Below are 9,621 nucleotides of genomic sequence, written 5' to 3' on the forward strand. Positions count from 1 at the left end.
ACCTAGTAACAGACGTGAAGCCTCACCCACGACCCACGTGTGGTGCAGTATGGCCTATTTTGGCCCCAGAATAGGCATTGAGACCTCGTGTAAATTCATAGCTGAATTGTCATAGTTTGGCACTGTACCGTCGAGTGGGACGTATTTCTATTAAGTAATAATAGTCTATGTATGGTGCATCGTTCGGTTAAAGTTCTAAAGTGAGCAGCACCCCCATCGTTTCCTCACGTTATCTAGAGTCTTAACCAGGCTGGGCAGACCACGCGTGGTGCTTTCATCCGAGGAGTTCTGGGCGAGGACGAGTGGACCTGCACATTGGATTACCTACCCGGACGACTGCTGAGCCTATACGGCATGGAATATCTATTTGCTTTGGGTGCTTTGATTTGTGGAGCGGATAACAGCCAACGCCAGTGAGTTGGAATTACCCCCGAGAGGAGCCCAGGTGAGACGGCGCTCAACCCAGACCGAGGCCGCCTCGCTTCTCCTTCGTTGTGGACCTACAGCTACCGTCTACAAGAGGGCCCAAGTGTATTCATCTGTGGATCAAGATCCTGCGGGCACTGTTTTCTGTACCTGAATTCTCCCCAGGAATCGTTGGCCAGATGGGATGCAGCTGACTGCTCTCCAAACCCCCCCCCCCCCTTACTGACTTACAACCAGCAGGACCCCTTTAGTATCCCGCTATAATCCTTAAGTACCATCGCTATAGTTTCCCTAAAGAACCAGGTTGTATACTTGCTTCCTGCGTAACCAGAGATTGGACATTCAGTGTTGATTTGCCTACGAATACTCATTTGCCTTACAAGTGCATTCAAATCATAAATGTAATTAAGTGAATGTTGTATATACCTTTTGCTATATTAAACCTTCGACTGTTATATTTGTGTGGACCTGGTTTCATATGTGGGAAAGTGTTCATCATACTTAGATATCGTGTACTGGATGGCCAGAAGTTAAAGTACATCAAGCGGTAGTGGTTTAATGATACCATACTTATCAATACAGTCAGGGAATTGTACCCCTCAGTTACAAGAAGGAAAAGATAACTTCACAAAGGCAACATGAATATACATAGATCCAAAAGGACAAAGATCAACACTTAAATCCAAAGAGAAGAGGGTCTATACCAGAGAAAACAAAGCAGCAAGGAGCCAATGGCCGACATCAGCTAAATAGGCTAGCCAGGTAGGCTACTGACACCAGGCCACACACAGCTTTGGCCAACGGCCCAACGCTACCCAAGCTATACAAACGACCAAGACAATTCACACACAGCACATGTCGTATCTCCAAATGTTGTGAAGTAACATATGTTTTGCCTGGAAAAAAACATCGTTATTAACAAAACATTCGGGAGGGGAAGGAAGGAAGAGTGGGGTAATGTCATGACATTTTCATTCATCTTACCTGCACCAAGGAACGCAGGGCGAAAGGCCGCAACACAGGTCTCCACGCTGACGAAAGGCCTCTCGCTGGTGGGACAAAAATAAGCTATGGCCGGAGCCTTGTCATGGTGCAGGCCCGACTACATCTTCTGTCAAAGATGATGTCGTAGTCAGAGTGCCAGAACCCCCTGCTATTCTCACGGCTAATGTCAATGGTCGTAGCACAAGCTAACAGCTAACTCTAGGCTAACTGATAGCATCAAGCTAACGTTCCCAGCCGAGCGCAGCCGGCAGCTAACGTCGTAGCTAAACAGCTAACTGGCTAACAGTTAGCTCAACCCGGCTATCGCTAACCATTAGCTAACGCAGAAGCAAGCTATGCGGCTACCACTGAAAAACTGTACAACGTGAGAAAAGCAATACAGGTGCTGACACCAGGCCACACACCGTTAGCTACTAGTACTACAACAGCTAGTCGGCCAGTTTGGCTCCAGAGAGAGAGAGAGAGAGATCCACGGCGGGAATAGAATAGAGTTAATAGAATAGGTTAAAAACTCACCAAACGTCCAAGAGGATGGAGACAACCGCGTGGAGTTGACGAAGTTCATCTGCCAAACGACCATCCTCTTCATCTTGGCTGCATGCGCTGTCTCTAGGTTAGCTAACGCTAGTTAGCCTTTAGCTAAGCTAGCTACTAGCCGACATCATCATGGCTATATCCCGACTGCACCATGACAAGGCTCCGGCCATAGCTTCTTTTTGTCCCGCCAGCGAGAGGCCTTTCGTCAACGTTCCTTGGTGACCGACCGACTGATAATGACCGACCTCTTCGTCTTGGCTGGCATAACTAAGCATAACCTCCAAAGCTGCACGCGCGAAATAGTCAAACGCAGCTGACGCACGCCGGCGTACACATGATGTAACCACTCCCTTCGTTGAAACCAATAGTATGTCTGCTGCAGAGCCCCAGAGCTCCAATAGTGAGTGTCTGCTGCAGAGCCGCAGACCCAGGAACAAGTCAGACACATTCTACAAACGTGTCTAATGTGAAATATATAAGCATATAGGCAAAACTTGATTTTAGGTCTGTGATGAAAAAGGGCCTCGCGGGAAGGGGGGCCTCGCAAAAAAAAAAATAATAATAATAAATAAAATATATATATATATATTTTTTTTTTGTGCGAGGCCCCCCTTCCCGCGAGGCCCTGTGCGACCGCACTTCTCGCACACCCCCTGAGGCGGCCCTGCTTATATATACTGTATATAGATAGATAGATGGCTAGCCGATCGTTAGGTAGCCAGCTAATCATGTCTCCTCTCCAGACCTCAATCAAGGTTGCTAATGCTAAGCTAGCTAACGCTAACGCATGGTTTAACGTCGCCAAAAAGAGTCTCCTAAAACATTCCGATCAGTTCATGAGCTGAAGGAAAACTACATATAGCTACATCTACTTAGTCAACACCCTTGGAAATTATGAATTGGAAGTTGTCCAGTTGATTCTAACAACCGAGCTAACGTTAGCTAAATGTTAGTGTAAATGTCCAAACCCCCCCTCCTAATGTACAGTTTCCTCCCCCTCGTATGTATATATTTTCTGTTAGTTGCATATCTTGTATGTCACAAATGTAACAGTACTGTATCTGTATTTCATAAATGTCATGCTGTTGTGAAGGGCCAGATTAAACCAAATATATATATTTATTTATATATATATATTTAATTGTATTTGTATATTCTCTAATATTCCCTGATATCCCTTGTACAATATGCATTGAATATCCATTCTAGCCTACTGAACATCCCATAATAGTCTCCATTCTACTATTGGTCGAGACCTTGGTGCCAGGCTGCCATACCCCCCAGACCCAGTTCAAACGTACCGCTCAACATGTACGAACAAGTCCTAGTTCCGCGTAGGAATCTGGCTACCGCACCACTAATGGGACTATTTGTTCATAGTGCGTATATATACTGCGCTACTAAAGTAGGACTTCCTTTTCAGTCCAGTTTCTTACCCTCCAATAGAGTCACAGACGTAAAGCCTCCCCGCGACGCCACGTGTGGGAGTAAGGCCAAGTTCGGCCTACCATCGGTATTGAGACATCGTGTATATTAATATTTGAATAGTCATATTTGGCACTATATCGTCGAGTTGGACGTAGTCTATTAAGCTAATAATAGTCTGTTAATATATAGTGCTTCGTGCGGTGAGAATACTACCGTAGTCAGCACCCCATCGTTTCGGGCAGAAAACTGGCTGTTTATCCAGGATGATCGACCCCATGTGAGATTGCACCCGAGGAGCCCCAGAGCCGACGAGCGAGTGGACCTGTATACCGGATTATTCTACAGACGACAGCCCGCCTTCCCAGGCACGGATTATGCTTTGTATACGTTGATTATTCCATGGATAAAGACCCCCGACACTGCCGTGTGTTGGAACCCCCCCCCCTGGAGAGGACGCAAGGTGAGGAGAAGCTCTGCAAGACGAGGTCGCTTCACGTCTCTCCTCCGTGGACCGGAGGACGCCGGCCCACAAAGAGTCCATCTGCTTTCATCTGCGGTCCAAGGATCGCCGGCGCATTGAACGGCACTACAGTGGGTTCACCTGGGATACCCTTGGCCGGATGAGGCAGCCGGACTCTACCCCCCCCCCCTTCCTACTCCTGTCGGCTTACAAGCGACCGGATTAACCCCCCCCCTAGTGTATCCAGTCTATAATCATTAAAGTATCATTGCTGTTATTCCTTAACTATTCCAGGTCGTATATGTACCACCTGCGCCTTCAGAGATTGGACATTCTCTATTGATATACCGACGAATACTCTTGCCATAAAAGTGCATACTAATTCCCATTCATAAATGTGATTGATTTGATTAAGTGCTTGCTCTACACACCATCGCTGTGTAGAAATAAAGACCTATTTCTAATTCGTACATTTGTGTTGGATCCGTTTCATCTACGTGACAGTGTTCATCATAATATATTTATGCCGAGTACTGGGTGGCCGAATATTAAGTACAAAGGTAGTGGTAGTAAGTATCATATCTAGTAATACAGTCAGGGAATTGTACCCCTCAGTTACACATGCTATATATCTTGTGTATGTCATAACTCATAAATGTCATGAATTGAAAATGGGGGACCCTGATGTAAACAAGACGAAAGTCTTTCTCTGGTCTGCATCTCCTTAACTATTGTGTGTATTGAGCTGTACTGTATTGTACCCATTCTGCAATCTGTTAATACAGTTTTCAATCAGCTAGCATGAGTAACCTGAATGCCTTACAATATCTGTGATCCACTTTCTCTTCGCTGTCATGCCTATCTCACCTTATAGCATTTTGTTGGCGGGATGGACCTACTGTGCAATATCCAGACCCTATAAAAGCTGATGGGACTACATGTAAGTCGGTGCGTCCATTGCCAAGGAAAAGACACCTGCTTGATCCTGACAACCACCTTGCTACTCCCCCATCTAAAAAAGAACTACTGCAGGAAAATACTAACTTGTAAGTCCTGAAGACTGGGTATTGTCAAAGTCCTTATAGGCGGTATTGTCTGAATATTGTGATGTATTAGTGAAGATGTGAATCACTAACTAAAAACACCATTTGCATGTGTGAATCAGATGTCATTTAATCATTTGTTATAAATGCTCATATCTAGTATTAATTTGTGAACCAAAGATACTGCAAGTTCTTGTTACAATCAAACAACAATACATAAATAATACTGAGACCAAATGTTATGATTAATGAACAACATGGATTTATTAATTAAAGTGCATTTAACCTACATTATGTCCTCTGATGATATATCACCCAGCGGTAACATGTAAAGGACCTAAGCAACTCCCTTGTGCAACTCCATAGTTGTTGTCATATTTCTCAGACATGTGGCCTCCTAGTTTAACATAGAATTTCCTCCCTCTGATGTATGTTTTAACCCTTCTGCCTTATTAGGTAACTGACAGAGTTGGCACATCAGTGCATGACAAGATTGCATCACGTTCAAGGTCATAAAAAACTTAATTTGTAATATTTCATTCCAATTCTTTTTATTATGAATACCACTATAAGGATGGAGACCTTATTGTTATCAGAGTTTAGTCTGAGGTCACTGATTATTTTGGTGAGGGCAGTTTCAGTGCTATGCTATTTTCTGAATCCTGAATTCTTCTAAGATTGTGTTCTCTTCATTGACATTGATGTCTCATGAGCTAATTTTATATGTACCAACTTATAAAGAGTGTATTACCAATAAAATTAATTTTTGATATTGTAACTCATTGACTTTGTTCACTTTATTATATCTGTTGGATGTATTACTACCACTTTACCTGTAAGAAGTGTCAACATGTTACGATTAATTGAAAATGGGGGACCCTGATGTAAACAAGACGAAAGTCTTTCTCTGATCTGCATCCCCTTAACAATTGTATGTATTGAGCTGTACTGTACCCATTCTGCAAATAAAGTTTTCAATCAATCAACATGGCACACCACTGGCCGTCTCTTTCTCTTCTCAGAGGGTTTTGCAACCACGACATGGTTTATAGGTACTGGCTGTATTTGATCACCTCTGGGGACATGCCATTGCTGTGGTATGCTTGTGCAACTTTGTTGTTCTGGTATGTGGGTAAAGTTGTGCCATTTGAATCCTTGAAGAGACTTGACAATGCCGACGATATGGGAACAGTGTCCATTTATCCTGAAAATACACATGCAACAATCAAATGGTTGATAGCTACTCCACACATCAATGTACAGCTGCGCCAACACTAAAAGGTAAGCTAGCTAATTACAGTAGTTCAAATTCAAAGGTTTATTTGTCACCTACAAATACAGCGACATTTGTGTGATTAGCATAACGTTAGATGATTAGCCCATTGTAGTTAGCAGATACTAGGCTTAAATCTTCATTTTCATTTTTGGCGTGAATCACACAAAAAAAATCCTAACCCACAAAAATGGCACAATCATACTCCCTTATTCAATAACAATGCACTCTTAATTGGAAAACGACCTATAAGATTCCCTATATGGGAAGAGCAAGGCATACACTCATTAGGGGATGTTTTTAACAAACAGGGTTTTTGTAGTGATAAAGAAATACGCAAAAAATTTAATCTCACCAAGTCCACATGGCTTTTTCACAAACAGTTAGAGCTATGTTTGAAGTCTCACGGTGTTCCATTAGACAGACCAATTGAACACCACAGATACCACAAATTCTTCTACGCAAGAGGGACATCGAGAGGTTTTGTTTCAGAATTGTATCATCAATTACTAACGTCCTCGTATGAAACCCTCCAACTTGACTCTGTCTGGAGGAGGGATATACCAGACCTGGAAAATGACTTTGATTGGCAAGGAGCCTGGGCAAATGTCCGACTTACATCAAGGAACCCGGATCATCAACAAATCAATCTTAACTATATTCACAGGACATACTTGACTCCTATAAGACTGTGCCGAATGGGGCTTAAACAAGATTCCAAATGCACCCAATGTGCAAATGGGGACGAAGGGACATTTATGCACATGTATTGGGACTGCGCACCAGTTAAGGCATTCTGGAAAGATGTGACCCAACAAATATCAAAACTCGTATCTTGGAATATACCTGTACACCCCTCGGTATTATTATTGAATGATGTTTTTGAGTTTGCAGTGAATCCACAGCTAAAGAGATTGGTTTTATCGGGTATCACAGTAGCCAAAAAGCTGATCGCATCACGCTGGTTTCAACCGGAAAAAATTTGCCGTAAAGTTTGGTTTCTTACATATCTCGATGTAATTTACCATGAAATATCTACAGCAAGAATTCTGGGTCTCAATGAATCCAAAATGTCAATGTGGTTAGAAGTGGTGGAGAGAATAAAAGCTAGCTTATAATGGTAGTGTCTGGTTAGGTGCGAGGGATAGTGGAGGTACTTCTCAAGGTGGGGTCCGGGAGGGGGGGGTTCGAGCTGAGCATATGTGTGTATGTTTTTTTAGATAACAGGTATTAGGGGTATATCTTATATAAGACAACTAACTAAAATGTGATCTCATTGGATGTGCCCTGACAATTAATGCTTGTATATCTTATCGTGTGTTGTCATGTTTGTTTATATGTTTGTTTAAAAAATAATAATAAAAAAAAATACAAAAAAAAAATCTTCATTTTAAACGATCACTCTAACAATTTTATAATAAGGGACCACTAACATACTCACCCTGCTTTACATGTGCAGTAGGACTCCACAATTGTATCCTGACTAATTACAATGTGGAGTTTGTGAGGCGTTTGTGTTTTCCGCATGGATCGCCAACACTTTGCATCAACTTTGACGTTGTCATCTTCTCCATCCAAAATCCTAATGTCATGTATATATCCTTGAGTAAAATTATTCAGGCCTTTCTGGAGAACTCTCTTCGATAGAGTAGCGGCATTGGGCAAATAACTGTTAGCAATAGTTTCAGGAATCCTTGAGAGAGAATCCATGTTGTTCAATTGACATGTGGTTGTTTCAGTGTGCGTGTGAGAACATTTGGGAGAGCGTGGGAGACCGTAGCAACAGTAACACGGGGGGGGGGGGGGCGGGACTTGCCGTCAGGGCGGAAATGTGTATTGACAATATGGATGTATTGTTTAGCCCAAGAGTAGCCTATTGATAATTTGTTTGTAATATATTTATAATAGATCTGAACAGAGGTAACTACTATGACAGACGGATATGACAATCAACAGAAAAAGGTCTTTCCTCCTTTGACTTTCAGCCATAGTCCACAGCAGGATTAACAAGCAGCATCAAGGCTGCAATGCCAACAGTTGTCTTGGTGCTGGGCAGACTGAAAGGTTATAGGGTGGAAATATGCTGGATGCTATAAGACTATTGAAAGAAACAGGCAAAAAGTTATAGATCTTGATCTGATGAACATATTACAAATGGATGATCAATACGCTACTCTTTGGCTAAACATACATAATAATAATAATAATTCATTTTATTTATATATAGCGCTTCTCAATGACCCGAAGTCGCTGACAGTAGGTATAGGAACTAGTGCTGTCAGGCGATTAAAAAAATTTATCTAATTAATTACAGGATTTGTAATTAATTAATCTAATTAATCACATTTTAATCGCATAACCATTTTATGCCTGATATTCTATAATCATATACATAATAATAATAATTCATTTTATTTATATAGCGCTTCTCAATTACCCGAAGTCGCTGACAGTAGGTATAGGAACTAGTGCTGTCAGGCGATTAAAATAATTAATTACAGGATTTGTAATTAATTAATCGAATGAATCGCATTTTAATCGCATTGTGGAAGTGAATCAATGAGACGAGCAGACGGAGTATCGAGTCTCTGAACTTTACTTCCAAACAAATCCAACAGAACCAAGGTACAGCCACACCCTTAAGTCAACTCCCTGGTACCATCCAATCAGTGTCCATTCTGAAGTGAGACACCTCCATCTAGTGTCCACCACACAGGCCCCCCCCCCCCCGAACATTCAGAATTGATATTCAGTGCAACACAAAATAAACGGAACTGAACACAATAAACCCGTACCAACCCCCAAAACAGTGCACCCAGTGTCATCAGTCTCTTTTAGGAGGTCTGACCACGCGGCCATAACGACTGTATTTAACAGTCACAGGGAACGTGTAAGGGTAGGGGCAGGGGGCCGTCCCCGCCGCCGCCGAGGCTTCGTCGGCGGAAAGGTAGGGGTAACAACGGCCGGAGGGCATGGGACAGGGGAAGACTTGGGTGGCCGGGGCTGAGCCAGCTCCACCGGCCGTTAGGGACCACATGAGCAGGCTTAAGACGGTCGACTGAGATCTGCTCCTTATTCCCCCCCATTTCCACCAAAAAGTACTTGGGGCCCGGCTCGAGGACACGGAAGGGCCCGTCATAGGGAGCCTGCAGTGGAGAACGGTGGGCATCATGACGGATGAACACATACCTCGCAGTCATCAGGTCCTTAGGAATGTAGGACTGGGGAAGGCAGTGATGTGTGGGAACTGGGGCAAACACCCTCGCTGCGTCCTGGAAGGCAGATCGGTGAGCTGTAGTGGACCAAGGGGCAGAGGAACCAGGAAGGAACTCCCCTGGGACCCTCAGCGGTTGACCAAAAACCAATTAGGCTGAAGAGGACTGCAGGTCTTCTTTAGGAGCAGTACGCAGGCCCAACATGACCCACGGAAGACGGTCGACCCAGTTGCT

The 9,621-nt window shown here is 43.3% G+C and overlaps 1 long non-coding RNA gene across 1 annotated transcript in view; it reads left to right on the forward strand.

Annotated features, from left to right (window-relative positions):
• The window catches only part of LOC311241775, a 46,492-nt gene extending 40,771 nt beyond the window's left edge, over positions 1-5,721 (forward strand). Inside the window, exon 3 of the long non-coding RNA XR_014620573.1 lies at positions 4,731-5,721. This is a non-coding gene — a long non-coding RNA (uncharacterized lncRNA). The remainder of the gene's footprint in view (positions 1-4,730) is intronic.
• The last annotated feature ends 3,900 nt before the right edge of the window (positions 5,722-9,621 follow it).

This window comes from Notolepis coatsorum (assembly GCF_963971535.1).
Source record: "Notolepis coatsorum genome assembly, chromosome: 15".
NCBI classification, from domain to species: Eukaryota; Metazoa; Chordata; class Actinopteri; order Aulopiformes; family Paralepididae; genus Notolepis; species Notolepis coatsorum.